Source organism: Saimiri boliviensis, chromosome 10 (genome assembly GCF_048565385.1).
Source record: "Saimiri boliviensis isolate mSaiBol1 chromosome 10, mSaiBol1.pri, whole genome shotgun sequence".
Lineage (NCBI taxonomy): Eukaryota > Metazoa > Chordata > Mammalia > Primates > Cebidae > Saimiri > Saimiri boliviensis.
Window position 1 is genome coordinate 113,631,965 of NC_133458.1, and position 23,480 is coordinate 113,655,444.

Here is a 23,480-nt window from a genome sequence, read left to right on the forward strand (position 1 = left end):
GCCACGCTAGTCAGGGAGAACCTCATTAAGAAAAGGACCTGGAGCAGATACTTGCATGAAATGGAAAAGCAAACTCTGCAGCCACACATGAGTGCCTTCCAAGCACAGGGAGCCACTGATGATGGAGCAGAGCCAGCATATATGAGAAACTGAAAAGACATACTATCTGGAGCACAGGAGTGACAGGGAAAGTGGCTGGAGAATAGGTAGCAGATGGATAGATTTACGTAAGGCTGTGTGAGCCAACAACAACTAAATTTCATTCTGAGAAAGTTGGGATGCCATCAGAGTTTTGGGCAGAGGGGACATAATCTGACTTTTGCTTTAAAAGAGTCACTCCAGCTGTAGTGAGAATAGACAATTGAGGGTAACAGTAGAAACCAGGAAACCAGATATATTACAATAATCTGGGGGGAAAATAATGGGGGCTTGGACCAGGATGGCAGTGGTGGAGGGGAGAGAGACAGGGTTAGGTTTGTATTGTGAAGGCAAAGCCAGTAGGTTTTGTTGATAGACTAGATAAGTGATGACAGAAGCAGGGATAAGGATAACTATAAGAACTGGGGATGTACAGCGGGACGAATGAAGTTGGTGTTTACTGACAGAGGAAAGCCTGAAGAAAAAGAAATTAGAGACAGGCAGGAAGAAACCAAGAGCTCTTTTGGGCATATTAACTTGGGGTTCCTACCTCTCCACCATCACCAATTAATAAACTGCCATCCTTCTCAGAGATTAGTGTTGGTTGCAACGTAGACTCATGGTTGAGTGTGGTCTCTGGAGCCTGTCTTCCTTGTCTTGAAACCCACCCATACTAGCTACCGTGATCTGAAAGAAATGACTCTTCTGTACCTCAGTTTCTTTTCTTTTAATATTTAGTTTTTTCTTACACAAAAAAACTTCTTTTTCCCATAAGTTATTGGAGTACAGGTGGAATTTTGTTACATGAATAAGTTCTTTAGTGGTGATTTGTGAGATTTTGGTGCGCCCATCACAGGAACAGTACACACTGCACCGTGTTTGTAGTCTTTTATCCCTCATCCCCTTCCCACTCTTCCCTCCAAGGCCCCAAAGTCCATTGCATCATTCTTATGCCTTTGCACAAGAATTAAATTAGATGTTCAATGTGCATTCTAGGCTTTATAGCTTACTTCCCATATACCAGTGAGAACATACGACGTTTGGGTTTCCAGTCTTGAGTTACTTCACTTAAAAAAATAGTCTTCAATCTCATCTAGGTCACTGCAAATGCTGTTAATTCATTCCTTTTAATGGCTGAGTAGTTTCCATCATATATATACATATACATACCACAGTGTATATGTATGTGTGTGTGTATATATGTATATACTACTCTGTGTGTGTGTGTGTGTGTGTGTGTGTAGTGTGTGTGTGTATTTATATATGTATATACCACAGTTTCTTTATCCACTCATTGATTGATGGGCATTTGCGTTGGCTGCATGATTTTGCAATTGGGAATTGTGTTGCTATAAACATGCCTGTGCAAGTATCTTTTTCAAATAATGACTTCTTTCCCTATGGATAGAAACCTAGTAGCGGGATTGCTGGATCAAATGGTAGTTCTACTTTTAGTACTTTAAGGAATCTCCACACTGTTTTCCATAGTGGCTGTACTAGTTTGCATTCCCACCAGCAGTGTAGACGTGTTCCCTGGTCACCATATCCATGCCAACATCTGCTGTTTTTTGATTTTTTTATTATGGCCATTCTTGTAGCAGTAAGGTGGTATCTCATTGTGGTTTTGATTTGCATTTCCCTGATCATTAGTGATGTTGAGCATTTGGCCATTTGTATATCTTCTTCTGAGAATTCTCCATTCATATCCTTAGCCTACTTTTTCTTTTTTCTTTTTCTTTTTTTTTTTTTTAACTTTTCACTGAAAACTTTTTATTGGCCTTTTGGATAGAAATGGGAATTCATGGCCGGGCGCGGTGGCTCACACCTATAATCCCAGCACTTTGGGTGGCTGAGATGGGTGGATCACGAAATCAAGAGATCGAGACCATCCTGGTCAACATGGTGAAACCGTGTCTCTACTAAAAATACAAAAATTAGCTGGGCATGGTGGCGCGTGCCTGTAACCCCAGCTACTCGGGAGGCTGAGGCAGGAAAATTGCTTGAACCCAGGAGGCGGAGGTTGCGGTGAGCCAAGATCGCGCCATTGCACTCCAGCCTGATAACAAGAGCGAAACTCCATCTCAAAAAAAGAAAAAGAAAAAGAAACGAGAATTTATTTGTCAGGAAGGATGATCCCATCATACTTCCGCTGGAAGCAGCTCATGGCCTTCTCTTTGCCGATTCTGTGTTTGGCCCCAGTGCAGCCTGTCCTTTGCTTCTTGTCTGTAAGGCTGAAATCTGGCCTACCCAGCACCACACAGAAGTCCAGACTGTAGATACCAATGCCTGGGTCACATTTGATACCCAGATCAATGTGTTCCGGGATCCCAAAACCACAGTTTCCAGTAGCTGAGAAGTTGTTCTTTCTCAACTCATACTCCCACACCTTTAGACCCTTCTTCAAGATTTCTTCTGCCTTGGCCCCTCAAACTGTGCAGTGGACAGCAATCTTTTCATTTCTCTGGATGCCAAAGGAACTGATAGTGTATCTAGCTTTGGAAAACATGGGGGTCTGCCCTGTGAGCTGCTCCCACACCTTGGCTGCTCCCACACCTTGGCTGCTGGGGTCAGTCTGTCTCCCCTCTCCCCAACACAGATGTTGAGACAGAGCTTGTGGTTGTGAAAGTTCCTGCATGTGGTTCCCCTTTTCACCTTGATCCTGAGCCATTATGGAGAAAAGAAAGAGTCTTAGCCCATTTTTTGATGGGATTATTGGTTTTTTTCTTACTGATTTGAATTTGTTGTAAATTCTGGATATTAGTCCTTTGTCAGAAGTACAAATTGTGAAGATTTTCTCCCACTCTGTGGGTTGTCTGTTTACTCTGCTGACTGTTCCTTTAGCCATGCAAAAGCTCTTTAGTTTAATTAGGTCCCAACTATTTATCTTTGCTTTTATTGCATTTTCTTTTGGGTTCTTGGTCATGAAATCCTTGCCTAAACCAATGTCCAGAAGGTTTTTCCAGTGTTGTTTTCTAGAATTTTTATAGTTTCAGGTCTTAGGTTTAAGTGCTTAATCCATCTTGAGTTGATTTTTGTATAAGGTGAGATGTGAGGATCCAGTTTATTGTGTTGAATTTGTAGATTGCTTTTGGCAGTATGGTTATTTTTACAGTATTGATTCTACCCATCCATGAGCATGAGATGTGTTTCCATTTGCTTGTGTCATCTATGATTTCATTCAGCAGTGTTTTGTGGTTTTCCTTGTAGAGGTCTTTCAATTCCTTCCTTAGGTATATTCTTATTTTAATTTTTTTACAGCTATTCTAAAAGAGGTTGAGTTCTTGATTTGATTCTCTGCTTGGTCACTGTTGGTGTTTAGAAGAGCTACTGATTTGTGTACATTAATCTTTCATTGAGAAACCTTGCTGAATTCTTCTATCAGTTCTAGGAGTTTTCTGGAGGAGTCCTCAGGGTTTTCAAAGTAAATGATCATATTGTCAGAAAACAGTGACAGTTTGACTTCCTCTTTGCCAGTTTGGATTCCCTTTATTTCTTTCTATTGGCTGACTGCTCTGGCTAAGACTTCCAGGACCATGTTGAAGATGAGTGGCGAGAGTGGGCATGTTTGTCTTGTTCCAGTTCTCAGAGAAAATGCTTTCAACTTTTCCCCATATAGTACTATGTTGGCTGTGGGTTTATCATAGATGACTTCTATTACACTGAGGGGTGTCCCTTGTATGCCAATTTTGCTGAGAGTTTTAATTATAAATCGATTCTGGATTTTGTCAAATGCTTTTTCTCCATCTATTGAGATGATGATGTGATTTTTGTTTTTAATTCTCTTTATAGGGTGTATCATATTTATTGACTTGAGTATGTTAAACCATTCCTGCATCCCTGGTATGAAATCCACTTGATCATGGTGTTGTTGGATCTGGTTAGCTAGTATCTTGATCAGTATTTTAGCATCTGTATTCATCAAGGATATTGGTCTGTGGTTTCCTTTTTTGGTTATGTCCTTCCTGGTTTTGGCATTAGGGTGATGCTGGCTTCATAGAATGATTTAGAAAGGATTCCTTCTTTCCCTATCTTGTGGAATAGTGTCAAAATTATTGATACCAATTCTTTTTTGAAAGTCCGGTAGAATTCTGCTGTGAATCTGTCTGTCTTTGGATGTTTTTTGGTTGGTAATTTTTTAACTACCATTTCAATCTCACTGCTTATTATAGGTCTGTTCAGGGTATCTAATTCTTACTGATTTAAACTAGGAGTGTTGTATTTTTCCAGAAATTTATCCATTTCTTCTACATGTTCTACATTATGTCTGTAAAGGTGTTCATAGTAGCCTGGAATGATCTTTTGTATTTCAGTGGTATCAGTTGTAGTATCTCCTATTTCATTTCTTAGTCATGTTATTTGGATTTTCTTTCTTCTTTTCTTAGTTAATCTTGCTAATGGCCTATCAATTTTATCTTTTCAAAGAACCAGTTTTTTGTTTTATTTATCTTTTGTAATTTTTGTTTGTTTCAATTTCATTTAGTCCCATTCTGATCTTGGTTATTTCCTTTCTTCTGCTGGGTTTGGGTTTGACTTGCTTTTGTTTCTCTAGTTCCTTGAGGTGTGATCTTAGAATGTCAGTTTGTGATCTTTCAGTCTTTTTGATGTAGGCATTTAGGACTATGAACTTGCATCTCAGCACTGTATTTGCTGTCTCCCAGAGGGTTTGGTAGGTTGGGTCATTATTGTCATCCAGTTGGAAGGATTTTTAAATTTCCATCTTGATTTTGTTTTGACCCAGTGCTCATTCAGGAGCAGGTTATTTAGTTTACATGTATTTGCATGGTTTGAAAGTTCCTTTTGGAATTGATTTCCAGTTTTATTCTGTGGTTTGAGAGAATGCTTGATATAATTTCAATTTTCTTAAATTTATTCAGGCTCATTTTATGGTCTATCATATGACCTATCTTAGAGAAAGTTCCATGTACTGTTGAATAGAATGTGTATTCTGTGGTTGTTGGATGAAATGATCTGTATATATCTGTTAAGTCCATTGTTCCAAGGTATAGTTTAAATTCATTGTTTCTTTGTTGACTTTCTGTCTTCATGACCTGTCTAGTGCTGTCAGAGGACTATACTGAAGTCTCCCACTATTACTGTATTGCTGTCTATCTCATTTCTTATGTCCATTAGTAATTGTTTTATAAATTTGGGAGCTCCCGTGCTAACTGCATACATGTTTAGAATTGTGATCTTTTCCTATTGGACAAAGCCTTTTATTCTTATATAATATATCTCTGTCTCTTTTAACTGCTGTTGCTTTAAAGCTATCTCTGCTTGCTTTTGGTGTTCATTTGCATGAAATGCCTTTTTCCATTTCTTTACTTTACGTGAGTCCTTATGTATTAGATGAGTCTCCTGAAGGCAGCAGATAGTTGGTTGTGAGTTCTTATCCATTCTGCAGTTCTGTATCTTTTAAGTGGAGAATTTGGGCCATTTACATTCAATGTTAGTATTGAAATGTGAGGTACCATTGCATACATCATGCTCTTTGTTGTCTGTGTACTTTGTTTTTGTTTGTTTGTTTGTTTTACTTTCTAACTTGTATTTTTGTTTTATGGATCCTGGGTAATCTATGGTGGTTTTTTTTTTTTTTTTTTGAGGCAGAGTCTCATTCTGAAAACAAGTCACTAAGCATACATTCAAGGGGTAAGGAAGTCGACTCCATCTCCTTGAAGGGAAATTACCTACATCAATTTTTAAAATTCTTCTATATGTGAGATTTCTCTCATTTTCATTTACTTATTATTCAAACATTTATTTATTTATTTATTTATTTATTGAGATGGAGTCTCACTCTGTCACCCAGGCTGGAGTGGAGTGGTGCAATCTCAGCTCACTGCTACCTCTGCCTCCTGGGTTCAAGCAATTCTTCTGCTTCAGCCTCCTGAGTAACTGGGAGTACAGGCACATGCCACCACATCTGGCTAATTTATGTATTTTTAGTAGAGATAGGGTTTCACCATGTTGGCAAGGCTGGTCTCAAACTCTTGATCTCAGATGATCCACCTGCCTCAGCCTCCCAAAGTACTGGGATTACAGGCATAAACCACCACACCAAGTGATTTATGCTTTAAAGAGGTTCTGTTTTGATGTGTGTCCAGGATTTGTTTCAAGATTTAGAGCCCCTTTTAGCAGTCCTTATAGTAGTGGCATGGTAATGGCAAATTCTCTCAGCATTTGTTTGCCTGAAAAGACTGCATCTTTCCTTCATATATAACACTTAGATTCACAGGATGCAAAAGTCTTGGCTGAAATTGTTTTGCTTGAGGAATCTGAAGATAGAGCCCTAGTCCCTTCTGGTTTGACTGTAGGGTTTCTGCTGAGAAATCTGCTGTTAATCTGAATAGATTTTCCCTTATAGGTTAGCTGGTGCTTCTGTCTCATAGCTCTTAAGATTCTTTCCCTCATCTTAACTTTGGATAACCTGATGACAATATGGTTAAACGATCTTTTTGTGTTGACTTTCCCAGGTGTTCTTTGTGTTTCTTGCCTTTGGCTGTCTAGGTCATTTGCAAGGCTGGGGAAGTTTTCCTCCATTATTCCCCCAAATGTGTTTCCAAGCTTTTAGAATTCTCTTCTTTTTCAAGAACACCAATTAGTCTTAGGTTTGTGCATTTAACATAATCCCAGACTTCTTAGAGTCTTTGTTCATATTTTCTTATGCTTTTTTCCTTTTCTTTGTCAGACTGGGTTAAAGTGAAGACCTTGTCTTTGATCTCCAAATTTCTTTCTTCTACATGTTCCATTCTATTTTTGAGACTTTCCAGACCGTTTTGTATTTCTAAATGTATGTCCAAAGTTTCCTGAATTTTTGACTGTTTTTTTAAAGCTATTTCCTTGAATATTTCCCCCTTCACTTTTTGTATCATTTTTTGGATTTCCTTGCATTGGGCTGCACTTTTGTCTTGTGTCTCCCTGATCAGCTTAATAACTAACCTCCTGAATTCTATTTCAGGTAAATCAGGAATTTCTTCTCAGTTTGGATCCATTGCTGGTGAACCAGTCATTTTGGGGAGGTGTTAAAGAGCCTTGTTTTCTCATATTACCTGGGTTGTTTTTCTGGTTTCTTCTCACCTGGGTAAGGCTCTGTCAGAGGGAAGATCAAGGACTGAAGGCTGTTATTCAGATTCTTCTGTCCCATGGGGTGTTCCCTTGATGTAGTACTCTCCCCCTTTTCCTATGGTTGTGGCTTCCTGTGAGCTGAACTGCAGTGATTGTTGTCTTTCTTCTGGGTCTAGCTACCCAGTGAGTCTACCTGGCTCCGGGCTGGTACTGGGGGTTGTCTGCAGAGTCCCGTGATGTAAACCATCTGTGGGATGCTCAGCTGTGGATGTCAGTGCCTGTTCCAGCGGAGGTGGCAGTGGGGTGCAATGGACTCAGTGAGGGTTTTTAGCTTTGGTAGTTTAATGGTCTATTTTTGTGCTGGTTGACCTCCTGCCGGGAGGTGGTGCTTTCCAGAGAGCATCAGCTGTAGCAGTCTGGAGAGGCACTAGTGCTGGGCAGGGCCCTAGAACTCCCAAAATTTTATGCTCTTTGTCCTCCACTACCAGGGTGGGTAGGGAAGGGCTATCAGGTGGGGGCAGGGCTAGGTGTGTCTGAGCTCAGATTCTCCTTGGGTGGGTCTTGCTCTAGCTGCCGTGGGGGATGGGGTGAGATTCCCAGGTCACTGGAGTTCAGTATCTAGTAGGATTATGGCTGCCTCTGCTCAGTCATGTAGGTTGTCAGGGAAGTAGGGGAAGCTGGCAGTCACAGGCCTCCCCCAGATCCCATGCAAACCAAAGGGCCAGTCTCACTCCCATAGTGTACCACCCCCAACAGCCCTGAATCTATTTCCAGGTGGAGGGTGAGGTGCCCTTGAAAACTGCCCCAGGCTGCCCGCCTCCCAGCTATGAAAAACAAGGGCTCGCACACCTCATTTGCACCCTCCCCTGAGTTCTGGCCAGGAGGCACCCCAGTTCTTACACCTTTCATGGTTTGTAGAATCTTGGGCCATCTGCAGGAAAGGCACTAAAAACTCTGAGAACTCCAGGGCAGTGTTTTGTGGCTGGCCAAGTTCAGGCCTGTTTGAAGAACCCTAGCAACAGACAGGTCCCTGAAACTGAGGCACGCACAGCAACAGCACAGACAGGGATGGTGCAGAGAGCAGAGGGGACTCTGTGAACCCCTGCTGACCCAATGACTACTGTGCTACCAGCAATGTGTGTGAGCACCCAGCTCCTGCACCGATCAATATTAAAAGGTTTTTTTTTTTCAGTCATGAGACTAAAACCTGTAAGATAAGTTTTGGCACTTATCTTGGAGAGAGCTCCACTCAGAATTTTTTTTTTTCCACTGGGGCATTTTATGTATTAATGTGTATTATACCCTGGCTGGACATAGTGGCTCACACCTATAATACCAACACACTGGGAGGCTGAGGCAGGCAGACTGCTTGACTTCAGTAGTTCAAGACCAGCCTAGGCAACATGGGAAACCTCATCTCTACTAAAAATACAAAAATTAGCTAGGAGTGGTAATGCCTGCCTGTAGTCCCAGTTACTCAGGAAACTGAGGCAGGGGATTGAGCCCAGGAAATCGAGGCTGCAATGAGCTGAGATTGTGCTACTGCACTCCAGCCTGGATGACAGAGACTCTATCTCAAAACAACAACAACGACAAAAAGTTATGTTACATCCCTAGAAAAAGAATCCCAGGAGATTCCCTCCTGTGTTATCATCTTGCTTCTTCATGGTCCATGATGCCAGCTAAGGTTATCAGTACAATGAAACCAAACTGGCAGGATGGGAGCAGATTACTAGTCATTTTTCTAGATCTTTGAGTTGCATGTCGAATTTGGGGCTGATCGTTTCACACTTGTTTAACCTACCGGTGAGGTTGACAACCACTTTCCCCGCTCTGTGATCATCAGAATTTCAAATTCACGATGTAGCTATGCTCTGTCATCATGGTTAGAAACTGGACAATTACTTGAGAGCATGGCCTAGTAAGAACCTGGTGTTTGCTTCTCTTTTCAGCAGCAATGATGCTCTTGAGAGCATCAGCCAGGACATTCACGCACACCATTGCAGCAGTGCTGAAAGATGGCAGAAAGCGTTGCACTCAGGATTTTAATTCCTACATCTCCAGCTAATATGAGAGGATGAGATAAGTTGCAAGCAAATGAGGAAGCCCAAATATCACAGAATAATCTGCACAAATGTAAAATCATCTTTACAGGCTGAAAATATGTTTATGTTATAATATAGAAATGAAATAAGCAAGTGATAAAACATATATATATATATATATATATATATATATAGCTGGATCCCTTGCTAATTAAAAAATTTACTGTGGATGAATACTATCTCTACCAAGAGATCTACATTTACAAGTACATACACCAGGCTGGTGCAGTGGCTCACACCTTTAATCCCAGTACTTTGGGAGGCTGAGGTGGGTGGATCACCTGAGGTCAGGAGTTTGAGACCCGCCTAGCCAACATAGTGAAAACCCATCTCCACAAAAAATACAAAAAATTAGCCGGGCATGGTGGTGCTCATCTTTAGTCCCAGTTACTCAGGAGGCTGAGGCAAGAGAATCACTTGAGCCTGGGAGGTGGAGGTTGCAGTAAGCCGAGATCACGCCACTGCACTATGACCTGGTCAACAGAGCGAGACTCCATGTCAAAGGAAAAAGAAAAAAAAGTGCATGCACCAACATATTCACAATGGTTATTTCTAGGTGATAGGATTATGAAGAACTTACATTTTACATTTTATTTATTGTTTTCTAATTTCTAATTTCTCAGTGATAAATACATATTGTTTATGTTACAAAGTAGTTCTTTTTCAAGGAAGAAATTCTGCTGACAGAAGGATTAATATGCACTGAAAAATGTGGGCATGTAGGTTATTTATGTTAGAAACTTGAAAATCATTTAAAGACAGAATCCAAACAAGGTTTGATTGGAGAGAGAGAGAGGAAAAAAAAAAACCAGTAAAATACATTTTTGAAGCAATCTGGAAATTTTCATCATCGACTGGAGATTAGATTGCATTTGTCAAACTGTGGGCTGCTGCCTGTTTTAATAAATAAAGTTTTGGTAGAGCACAGCCATGCTTGTTTATGAGTGGTCTAAGGCTGCTTTCTCTTTATAGCAGCAGAAATTGAGTAATTTTGACAAAGACCCCAGAGCTCATGAAGCCAAAAGCAGTTATTATTTGGCCTTTTATAGAAAAAGTTTGCTGATACATTAAGGTTATATGAAAAACATTCAAAACTTTTGGAGAGTCAAATGGAATAATCTCTGCATATTTCACTCTCATATCTAAGATTTACTTTGCTGTATTTCAACAAGAAAGACTAAAGTAAAAAGGGATAGATGGAAAGAATCTTGATAATTGTTGAAGCTAAATCAAGACCATCTTAGGATACATTTTGTTTTCTTCTCTACATTTGTGTGACTTTTTGTTCAAGGAAAAAATACAAAACTTTTAAGTCAGTTAATTAGTATACATGATAGATTATTTACCAAAGTGGCTGCAATTACTCTTCTCCATATCCTTCAACTGGGGAATCCTGTAGCTGTATAGTGAAATATTACTCAGCATTAAAAAGGAAGAACTATTGATCCACTCAACAACATGGATTGGGGGAGAATCCAAGATGGCCAAATAGGAATAGCTCCAGAGTGCAGTTCCCAGTAAGAACAATGCAAAGGATGAGTGCCCACCACATTTCCAAACAAATTTTCACTGCCCACAGACCAGGAGATTCCCAGGCCAAAAAGTGCCACAAGTTTTCAGCGTGACAATTTCAGCCAGTGCAGGGTTGGTGCACAGAAACACAAATCTGGGTGGCTGTTTCAACTGGTGCCTGGAATGCCTGGGAGACAGAGCCACCCATTCAACTGAAAGGGAGGGGGCAGAGACAGGGAACCAGGAGATCTGGCTCAGCAGGTACCACTCCCACAAAACAAGCAATCTGAACTGCTCTGGGTTGAGAATTTCGCAACAAGCACAGCTGGACCCAGGATGGTCCAGCTCAGTGTGGGGAAGGGCATCCACCACTCCCAAGGCAGTTCACACAGCAGCTAGGCAGAAGCTGTGGCAGCTCAGCAACACCTCTGCTGGCAGACTGTGACAAGACTACTCTGTGCGGGGAAGGGCATCTATGAAAAAAGGCAGCAGCACAACAGGCACTTATAAATAGAGCCAACCTTCCTTGGACAGAGCACTTGGGAAAAGAGGTGGTTATGAGTTCCGCTGCAGCAGGCTTAAAAGTCTTCTGCCCAGCAGCTCTGCACAGAACAACAGCACTCCCAGCACAGCATTTGAGCTCCTATAAGGAACAGTCTCCTCAAGCAGCTCCCTGACCCCCATATACTCAAAGAGACACCTCATAAAGGAGAGCTCAGGTTGACACGTGGCAGGTACCCTTCTGGGATGAAGATAACAAAAGAAACCAGCAGCAACCCTTACTGTTCTGCAGCCCCCATGAGGATCCCCAGGCAAGCAGGGTCTGGAGTGGACCTCCAGCAGTCTTGCAGCAGAGGTGCCTGACTGTTAGAAGGAAAACTAAGACACAGAAAGAAATAACTTCATCATCAACAAAAAGGACATCCACTCAGAGACCCCATCTGAAAGTCACCAACTACAAAGACCACAGATAGATAAAGCCACTAAGATGGGAAGAAACCAGCACAAAAAGGATGAAAACACCAAAAACCAGAACACCTCTCCTCCTCCAAGGGATTGCAACTCCTTACCAGCTAGGGATCAAAGATGGATGGAGAATGAATCTGATGAATTGAAAGAAACAGGCTTCAGAAGCTGGGTAATAACAAACTTCTCAGAGCTCAAGGAACAGGTACTAACCCAATGCAAAGAAACTAAGAACCTAGAAAAAGGGTTAGATGAGATGCTAACTAGAATAAACAGCTTAGAGAAGAATATAAGTGACTTGATGGAGCTGAAAAACAAAGCATGAGAACTTCACAAAGCATACACAAGTTTCAATAGCCAAATCGACCAAGCAGAAGAAAGGATATGAGAGATTGAAGATCAACTCAATGAAATAAAATGAGAAGGCAAGAATAGAGAAAAAAGAGTGAAAAGAAATGAACAAAGCATCCAAGAAATATGGGATTATGTGAAAAGACCTAATCTACGTTTGATAGGTGTACCTGAATATGATGGAGAAAATGAATCCAAGCTGGAAAACATTCTTCAGGATATTGTCCAGGAGAACTTCCCCAACATAGCAAGCCAGGCCACCATTCAAGTCCAGGAAATACAGAGAACACCACAAAGATATTCTTCAAGAAGAGCAACCCCAAGACACATAATCGTCAGATTCACCAGGGTTGAAATGAAGGAAAAAATGCTACAGGCAGCCAGAGAGAAAGGTCAAGTTACCCACCAGGGAAGCCCATCAGACTCACAGGGGATCTCTCAGCAGAAATCCTACAAGCCAGAAGCAAGTGGGGGCCAATATTCAACATCCTTAAAGAAAAGAACTTTCAACCTAGAATTTCATATCCAGCCAACCTGAGCTTCAAAAGTGAAGGAGAAAGAAAATCCTTTAAGGACTAGCAATTGCTGAGAGATTTCATCACCACCAGGCCTACCTTACAAGAGCTCTTGAAAGAAGCACTAAACAAGGAAAGGAACAACCAGTACCAGCCACTCCAAAAACATACCAAATGGTAAAGACCATCGACACAATGAAAAAAATGCATCAACTAATGAGCAAAACATCTAGCTAGCATCAAAATGGCAGGATCAAATTCAAACATAACAATATTAACCTTAAATGTAAATGGGCTAAATGCCCCAATCAAAAGAAACAGACTGGCAAATTGGATAAAAAGTCAAGACCCAACAGTGTGCTGTATTCAGGAAACCCATCTCACGTGCAAGGACACGAATAGGCTCAAAATAAAGGGATGGAGAAAGATTTATCAAGCAAATGGAGAGCAAAAAGAAGCAGAAGTTGTAATCCTAGTCTCTGATAAAATGGACTTTAAACCAGCAAGGATCAAAAGAGACAAAGAAGGGCATTACATAATGGTAAAAGGATCAATGCATCAAGAAGAGCTAATGATCCTAAATATATATGCACCGAATACAGGAGCACCCAGGTACATCAAGCAAGTTCTTAATGACCTACAAAGAGACTTAGACTCCCACACAATAATAGTGGGAGGCTTTAACAATCCACTGTCAATATTAGACAGATCAATGAGACAGAAAATTAACAATGATATTCAGGACTTGAACTCAGATCTGGACCAAGCAGTCCTAATACACATCTACAGAAATCTACACCCCAAATCCACAGAATATACATTCTTCTCAGCACCACATTGCACCTATTCTAAAATTGACCACATAATTGAAAGTAAATCACTCCTCAGCAAATGCAAAAGAACGGAAATCATAACAAACAGTCTCTCAGACCACAGGGCAATCAAAATAGAACTCAGGATTAAGAAACTAACTCAGAACAGCACAGCTTCATGGAAACTGAACAACTGGATCCTAAATGTCAACTGGATAAACAGTGAAATGAAAGCAGAAATGAAGATGTTCTTTAAAACCAACAAGAACAAAGACACAATGTACCAGAATCTCTGGGACACATTTAAAGCAGTGTCAAGAGGGAAATTTATAGCAACAAATGCCCACCAGAGAAGCGAGGAAAGATCTAAAATCAACACCCTATCATTAAAATTGAAAGAGCTAGAGGAGCAAGATCAAAAAAACTCAAAGCCTAGCAGAAGACAAGAAATAACTAAGATCAGAGCAGAACTGAAGGAGATAGAGAAACAAAAAACCCTTCAAAAAAACAATAAATCCAGGAGCTTTTTTTTTTTTTAAAGATCAACAAAATAGACCACTAGCCAGATTAATTAAACAGAAAAAGGAGAAGAATCAAATAGATGCAATAAAAAACAATAAAGGGTATATCACCACTGATTCCACAGAAATACAAACTACAATCAGAGATTACTACAAACAACTCTATGCACATAAGTCAGTAAACCTGGAAGTAATGGATAAATTCCTGGACACTTGCAACCTCTCAAACCTAAACCAGGAAGAAGTTGAAACCTTGAATAGACCAATAACAAAGGCTGAAGTTGAGGCAGCAATTAATAGCCTATCAACCAAAAAAAGTCCAGGTCCAGATGGGTTCACAGACGAATTCTACCAGACATACAAAGAGGAGCTGGTACCATTCCTTCTGAAACTATTCCAAACAATACAAAAAGAAGGAATCCTATCCAAATTATTTTATGAGACCAACATCATCTTGATATCAAAACCTGGCAGAGACTCAACAAAAAAACCAAAACTTCAGGCCAATATCCATGATGAACATAGATGCAAAAATCTTCAATAAAATACTGGCTAACCAATTGCAACAGCACATCAAAAAGTTTATTCATCACAATCAAATCGGCTTCATTCCTGGGATACAAGGCTGGTTCAACATATGCAAGTCTATAAACATAATCCACAACATAAACAGAACCAAAGACAAAAACCACATGATTATCTCAATAGAGGCAGAGAAGGCCTTCAACAAAATTCAACAGCCCTTTATGCTAAAAACTCTCAATAAACTAGGTATCAGAGGAACATATCTCAAAACAGTAAAAGCTACTTATGATAAACCTACAGCCAATATCTACTGAATGGACAAAAACTGGAAGTATTCTCTTTGAAATATGGCACTATACAAGGATACCCTCTGTCACTACTCCTATTCAATATAGTATTTGAAGTTCTAACCACAGCAATTAGGCAAGAAAAAAAATAAATAAAGGGTTTTCAATTAGGAAAGGAGGAAATCAAATTGTCTCTCTTTGCAGACAACATGATTGTATATTAAAAAGACCCTATCATCTCAGCCCAAAATCTCCTTAAACTGATAAGCAACTTCAGCAAAGTCTCAAGATACAAAATCAATGTGCAGAAATCACAAGCATTTCTATACACCAGTAACAGACAAACAGAGAGCCAAATCACAAGCCAACACCCATTCACAATTGCCACAAAGAAAATAAAATACCTAGGAATACAACTAACAAAGGATGTAAAGGACTTCAAGGAGAACTACAAGCCACTGCTCAAGGAAATAAGAGAGGACACAAACAGATGGAGAAACATTTCATGTTCATGGTTAGGAAGAATCAACGTTGTGAAAATGGCCATACTGCCCAAAGTAATTTACAGATTCAATGCTATTCCCATCAAGCTACCAATGACCTTCTTCACAGATCTAGAAAAACAACCTTAAACTTCATATGGAACTAAAAGAGAGCCCGCACCGCCAAAACAATCCTAAGCAAAAAGAACAAAGGCAGAGGAATCAGGCTACCTGATTTCAAACTATACTACAAGGCTACAGTAATCAAAACAGCATGGTACCAAAACAGAGATATAGACGAATGGAACAGAACAGAGGCCCTGGAGCAATGCCACATGTCTACAACCATCTGATCTTTGACAAACCTGAGAAAAACAAGCAATGGGGAAAGGATTCCCTATTTAATACATGGTGTTGGGAAAACTGGCCAGCTATGTGCAGAAAGCAGAAACTGGACCCCTTCCTGATACCTTACACTAAAATTAACTCCAGATGGATTACAGACTTAAACATAAGACCTAATACCATAAAAACCTTAGAAGAAAACCTAGGCAAAACCATTCAGGACATAGGCATAGGCAAGGACTTCATGACTAAAACACTAAAAGCATTGGCAACAAAAGCCAAAATAGACAAATGGGACCTAATTAAACTCCAGAGCTTCTGTACAGCAAAAGAAACAATCATTAGAGTGAACTAGCAACCAACACAATGGGAAAAAATTTTTGCAATCTACCCATCTGACAAAGGGCTAATATCCAGAATCTACAAAGAACTAAAACAGATTTACAAAAAAAAAAAAAAAAAAAAAAAAAAAAAAAAAAAACCCATCCAAAAGTGGGAAAAGGATATGAACAGACACTTCTCAAAAGAAGATATATATGAGGCCAACAAACATATGAAAAAATGCTTATCATCACCGATTATTAGAGAAATGCAAATCAAAACCACACTGAGATACCACCTCACACCAGTTAGAATAGCGATCATTTAAAAATCTGGAAACAACAGATGCTGGAGAGGATGTGGAAATAGGAACACTTTTACACTGTTGGTAGGAGTGTAGTTCAACCATTGTGGAAGACAGTTTGGCACTTCCTCAAGGACCTAGAAATAGCAATTCCATTTGACTCAGCAATCTCATTACTGAGTATATACCCAAAGGATTATAAATCATTCTATTATAAAGACACATGTACCCATATGTTCATAGTGGCACTGTTTACAATAGCAAATACTTGGAACCAACCCAAATGCCCATTGACGATAGACTGGACAGGGAAAATGTGGCACATATACACCATGGAATATTATGCAGCCATAAAAAATGATGAGTTTGTGTCTTTTGTAGGGATATGGATGAATCTGGAAACCATAATTCTCAGCAAACTGAAACAAGAACAGAAAATCAAATACCGCATGTTCTCACTCATAGGCAGGTGTGGAACAATGAGAACACATGGGCACAGGGAGGGGAGCATCACTGTGTTGGGGTCTGTTGGGGGCAGTCAAGGGAGGGTCAGTGGAGGGGTGGGAGGGTTGGGGAGTGATAACATGGGGAGAAATGCCAGATGTACGTGGCGGGGGATGGAGGCAGCAAACCACATTGCCATGTGTGTACCTATGCAACAATGCTGCATGATCTGCACATGTACCCCAGAACCTAAAGTACAATAAAAACAAATGGATAAATTTTAAATGCCTATTGCTGAGTGAAAAAAGCCTAGACTCAAAAGGCTACATATTTGTTTTAGTCCATTCTTACACTGCTATGAAGATCTACCTGAGACTGGGTAATTTATAAGAAAGGTTTAATTGGCTCACATTTCTGCAGCTGTTCAGGTAGCATGGCTGGGGAGGTCTCAGGAAACTTTCAAAGGGAAGCAGGTACTCTTACACGGCTGGAGAAGAAAAAAGAGAGAGAAGGGGGAGGAGTTACACACTTTTAAACAACCAGATCTCATGAGAACTCACTGACTGTCATGAGAACAGCAAGTGGGAAATCCACCCCCATGATCCCAATCACCTCCCACCAGTCTCTTCTTCTAACACTGGGAATTACAATTTGACATGAGATTGGGGTGGGAACACCAATCCAAACCGTATCAGTATTGCATGACATTCTGGAAAAGGCAAAACTATAGGGATAGAGAAGAAATCAGTGGTTGTCAGGGGTTAAGGGATGTAGGATGGGCTTACTACAAAAAGATAATTTTGAGAAGGGTATGGGAACTTCTTCATATGCTGAGTATGGTGATGGCATGATTTCATTCTCAGTCTTGAGTGGTTTTAGTTATTATCAGTTAGTCACCAGTGATCCAAGCAACTCTGCATTAGAAAGAATATCCAACTTCTGAGAGGCTGACACTGTAACCCTCACTCTCTAATGAGGTGTTGCCCTGAGAAGTTCCTCACTCTTTACCGTATTCGCTTTGATCTGGACTCCCCACACCTAAAAACTGTCCATGCCAGCCTCCTCTGATAACTCCCTCTCATCAGAATGCCTTACTTCTCTCTTCTTTAGCCTCATAAACCTTTGTCCAAAGAGTAGAGGGCGGTGTGTGCAGAATCTCTGGTTGTCACTCAGCTATCTCCCGGCCAGTCCCTGAGGGATTGAGCCTAGTTCTTAAGGAGAAAATGATTGAAATAAGCTGAATGAGTCAAGAGAAGATGTCATCTCAGGGGATGACACCAGAAAACTAAAGCAAAATCTGTTCTGTCTCACAGCCTACAACAGCAAAAAACATCATAGCAACACAGGGAGGCAAAGGTTGAGCGTAAGAGAGATTGTTCCACACTGGAAAAAGGTCTGACAAATGAACAATCAGGAGCATGTACATGGTGACCAAAGTGAGGCCACCAGGGGCATTTATGGTCCCAGGAGCTGTGACCCATAGAAGCACAGCTGGGTCTACAGAGCACAGAGTGAGTTACAAGAGCACAAAAGAGTGGCCATATTGACTTCATGGAAGACATACAATCTGCTTGAAGATCTTATGACCAAAAAAAGAGAGAGAGAGAGCTAGGAGACACTCAAGGAAAGGATTCTGTGGCTGCGAAAACTGCCTCTTAATGGTATCCTTCATTAAAGACCTGGGAAATGTAGCTGATGGATGCTTTCGTGGACACTATTGTGACACTGAGGGTCACAATGATCCTCTAAGATTGAGACATTGTTATCCTTGCTATGTGATACAATTTGGCTATGTGTCCCCACCCAAATCTCATCTCAAATGGTAATCCCCCTGTGTCAAAGGAAAAGCTTGGTAGGAAGTGATTGGATCATGAAGGTGGTTCCCCTCTACTGTTCTCATGATAGTGAGGGAGTTCTCATGAGAGCTAACGGTTTTAAAAGTGGCAGTTTCCCCTGCACACACACTCTCTCCTGCCGTCTTATGAAAATATGGCTTGATTACCTTTTGTCTTCTGCCATAATCGTAAGTTTTCTAAGGCCTCCCCAGCCATGCAGAACTGTGAGTCAGTTAAACCTCTTTCCTTTATAAATTACCCAGTCTCAGGTAATATTTTTATAGTAGTGTAATGAAGGACTAATACAGAGAATTGGTACTGAGAGTGGGGTACTGCTATAAAGATAACCTGAAAATGTGGAATTGACTTTGGGGCTGGGTAACAGGTAGAGGTTGGAACAGTTTGGAGGGCTCAGAAGAAAACAGGAAGTTGTGGGAAAATTTGAGACTTCCTAGAGACTTGCTAAATGGTTTTGAGCAAAATGCTGATTATGATGTGGACAATGAAGTCCAGGCTGATGTGGTCTCAGATGGAGATGAGGAACTTATTGGGAACTAGAGTAAACGTCCCTCTCGGTATGCTTCAGCAAAGTGACTGATGGCATTTTTGTTCCTGCCCTAGAGATCTGTGAAACTTTGAACTTGAGAAAAATGATTTAGTGTATCTGGCAGAAGTAATTTCTAAGCAGCAAAGCATTCAAGAAGTGACCTGGCTTATTCTGAAAGTATTCAGTTATATGGGCTGACAAAGAGATGGTTTGAAATTGGAACTTGTGTTTAAACAGTAAGCAGAGCATTAAAGTTTGGAAAATTTGCAGCCTGACCATGTGGTAGGTGCTCTCTCTCCTTCAGCCTTTTGAAGATGTGCCTTGCTTCCCCTTTGCTTTCCACCATGATTTAAGTTTTTCGAGGCCTCCCCAGTTATGCGGAACTGAGAGTCAATTCCTTTATGAATTACCCAGGCTCAGTGAGTATCTCTGGAGCAGTGTGGGAATGGACTAATACATTATGTAAGAAGGAGAGGAGAGGCTCCTGACCACTGCAGGCAGCCTAAGATGCTAGCTCCTCAGGAACAAATCCTTGCCACATTCCCTGAAAGAAGACATAGAGTCCCAGCTGCATATGTTCAGAATCCCTCCCACCTTTGGCTACCAGTGGCCCACAGTGCAAAGCTCTCTTATCAGCTAATTTTGAGTTTACTATTCTGTGTCTTCTCACATAATTTTTTAAAATTCTGCACCATTCTTTCTCCATTATCTTCCAGAATCCCTCATTTCATTCTGGTGCTCCTCCATCCAATTCTCTTCAAAGAACCCTCTATCCATGTCCATGTCTGGGCAATGTCACCTTCTCCTAGTCACACATTTTGCTTTCTCTCCTTCTACATGCTCCACCTCCTCTACCTTTTGTCATCTAACCCTATGTCTGTGCTTCAGACCCCCTGGCCACTTTTCCTCATTCACTGAGGACGTTGGCACCTGAGCAATAATTTTCCAGTCAAGGCCTATTATATCACCAGAACACCCCAGCGCTCACGTCTTGAGGCTCACAAACACCCTAGGCTCATAACCTTTGTCCTCTGACCTGTTTACTTCACCACTGTAAAAATTAAAGAAAGAGAAAAGAAATACAAAAGGTGGCTTGCCAGTCAAGACAGATTTATTTTAGAGAAAATAAACCTGAGAGGAAGCTTCTGGCAGAGTTAGGTCAGAGGCACACTTTTTACAGACCAAGAGTTTTTAAGGATTCAGGGTGGGAGAGTTTATCAGAGGCTTGGACTGCCTCTGTGTCTCTTTGTTGTGCTTATCTGGGAGGGAGAGTTGTATGTCTGTTCCCATACATCTTTCTGCAGCTGCAGGCATGTCCCCCGAGTCTGCTTTTAGCTTTCCTGTCTTAGTGTACCTGAAGGGAAAGGAATGTGCTTATAAAGGCCCACTGGTTTACTGAGGCCCACTGTTATCAGGGTGAAGCTCGGCAGTTACCCAAGAGACTTTCCCCACATCTCCCTCTGTGGCCAAGTTGTCTTATCTGTGTTTTACTCTCTGCTCTTTCTGACTGCTTGTAATTAGAAGAGAAGTGATTTCCTTGAAATGCACGAGGCTGGAAAGTGAGCTGAAATTTAAAGTAGTGGTGTTTGACCAAGATGACAGTGCTCCTACTCTATCAGCCATCACTTCTTATTACCCACCCTTCCATGACCACACTTATGCCAGCAATGGCAAACGTGGCACTACTGCCAATATGCCTGCATCTTGAGATCCTTGCAAATTGGTTGTGTCATTTTATTTATTATTCATAGATGGGGTCTTGCTATGTGGCGCAGGTTGGAGTGCAGTGGCTATTCACAGGTGTGATCATAGCATGCTGCAGCCTCAAATTCCTGCCCTCAAGCAGTCCTCGCACCTCAGCATCCTGCATAGCTGGGACCATAGGTGCATGCTACCATGCCCAAAGATCATGTCATTTTTTTACCCTGACCTGGATAAGGCATTAGAACTGTCCCCACACAGTACAAACTATGTGAATATTATCCGTGTGTCTACATTAGGTCATTACCGAGAACTTCATAATGCCTACAATCTTAAATTCCCATGAACTATTCTCCATCATTACCACCTGCTCTTCAAATTCATGGAAAACTCTATCACTCCATTTACCTCTTTCAGGGCTACTTGGCATCCTAGTAGCCTTGCCTTTCTTCTTCAGCTATCCCAACATCCTAAACCTGGGATCAAACCAACCATTCCTTTTCTCTGGTTTCTCTTCCTTTCTGGTTTCACCTGGCACAACTGGGAGAGATTTATACAATCATACTAAAACAAAAGCATGATCGCCAACATCAAATGGTCCTTCAGTACCATTTGGAAATCTTTTTATGTGCCATGTTTTCTGCCTGCCCCACACATTTTTAAACACCCTTTTGGAAAATTTGAAAATGTGCACTTCCCCCTTTTCTGGCCACCTGTACAACTAAAGAACAGACCTGTGATCTATGTATTCCCAGGTAACTCACCCTTACGAGATCTTTACTTGGAAGTCAGCAATGTAGAGAAATGGGCACCAGTTTATGAGGCACTAGTTTGATTGGTGAGGGCAGTAGCAGGAGCCCCCAGCTGTTGGAGTAGGCAGTGGTTATAATGCTGAGAGGACAGAAGTCCTTTCCACCAAAGGCCAAGGCAAATGCATAGAAGTTGGAGAACATGTCCCAAAATATATTAAAGTAAGTTATTTGACCGCCTCCAAGTACACAAGAACAGAACGTTTACAACCTCTGTTCTTGTGTACTTGGCTTATAGTAGGTGCTTAATGAATTTTTAGCACCAAAGACCTGCCCAAGATCACTCAATGGGTATAGGAACCAGATGTCAAACTCACGTCTTCTAACGTTAAGGCCACTAATCTTTCCCAGATGTAATTAGCAGCGCTGTTTTCTGTGTCTGACTCCCATCGGGCCTGGGATAAATAGTGATGGTTGTTTGCAATAAATTAGTCAGTCTCTGGCTTTTCTGCTTTTGGCGCAGCAGCAGACATAGTGGGACCATTTACGGAGGTCACAGGGAATTCTATATTTGCTAAAAGGGATGATTCACTGCGCCCTCTAAAAGGAGCAGCTGAACTTGTGTTCCTGTAAGAGACTCGACCTTGAGAAAACTGTGAGCAGGCACTGCGGGAAGCCTGGCTGTTGAAAAATGATGAGGGGCTTGGAGGCCTTCCAAATGCCAGAAACGTTGCAAGGGAAATGTTCAGGGTTAAAGGAAAACAGTTCTCTTCACTCCTAAAACGGAGAATAACAACAGCTTGAAATGAATGCAACTCTTTAGTCATTTCAAAAGTCTTTTATAGCACTGTTCCTCAAGACTTTCCACAAATGTACTATGAAACAGTTGGCAGAGACGATGCTCTGTGTTGACCTATTCCTTTTTTATCCTAGTACAGCAAAATTGCATTTCCCAAGCTCCTCCTCTCTCAAAGGGTCACATGACTTGTTCTAGTCAATAGAATGAGGGTGGAAGTAATGCTGCCACTTTCAGCTGGCCCTTAAAGTCTCCTGTGAGATCCTCCAATCTTACTCTCCTCTCTCTGCATGGCTGGAAGTGAGTACTCTGATATTTGAAACCTCATGATCAAAGAGCCAGATTATACTATAATATACTAGTATGAACTAATATTACAACAACTAGTATTAGCTATCCTGATTAGCAGACACCATGACAAGATTCTTTATTGCTAAAAAAAAAAAAAAAAAAAAAAAGCAATGGCTGATACCATTTAAAATAAAATAAATCAAATAAAAAACTTAGAGCAATTCAGTTTGAAAAGTGTTTATGAAGTTATTTTATAGCACTAATTACAATTCTAATAATACATATTTCTGTATATGTATTTTCAATTCTCTACTAAGTAGTAAGCTCTGTGGGACTGGAGGCTGTACATGTGTTGTTCTTCACTGCAGAGCTCACACTCCTCAGAGTACAGGATCCATGGTGGGAAATATTAGCTTCATGAATGAGTGAATGAATGACTACACACAAGGTTTGATAAGTAGCATCCAGAGAAACAAAGATAAATACAATGAATTAATGATTCATAGTGAGGCTTAGTCAAGCATGCAAAAGAAACAAGATGAAATGAAACATAGTTGTGATATTGTGAAGTATATACTTGGCCTTCATCCCTGTTTACTGTCATACACACAATTCCTAAAATCCTTGGAATCTCCAAAGTGCTGTCTCTTTGTACGTTAATGTTGACTGATAACTTCAGGACAGAGGTGGTCACTGAAAGGGCAAAGGCAAAATTAGAAGGTTGGAACTTCCAGGTCCACCTCTCCAACTTCCAGGGAGGAGAGTGAGGCTGAAAGACAAACTGATCACCAGTGCCCTGTGGTTTGATCATAATGAAGCCTCCATAAAAACTCAAGAGGACAGAATTTGGCAAACTTTTAGATAGCTGAAT

General features: G+C 40.9%; 1 protein-coding gene and 1 pseudogene across 1 annotated transcript in view; both read right to left on the bottom strand.

Moving 5' to 3' along the window:
• HECW1 (HECT, C2 and WW domain containing E3 ubiquitin protein ligase 1) overlaps nucleotides 1-17,115 on the bottom strand; it is a 600,315-nt gene extending 583,200 nt beyond the window's left edge. The window contains exon 1 of the mRNA XM_074379771.1: nucleotides 17,101-17,115. The gene's annotated coding sequence lies outside the window, so the exon portion shown is untranslated. The remainder of the gene's footprint in view (nucleotides 1-17,100) is intronic.
• Nucleotides 2,252-2,806, bottom strand: LOC101050016 (large ribosomal subunit protein uL5 pseudogene; annotated as a pseudogene).
• Nucleotides 17,116-23,480: the final 6,365 nt, after the last annotated feature.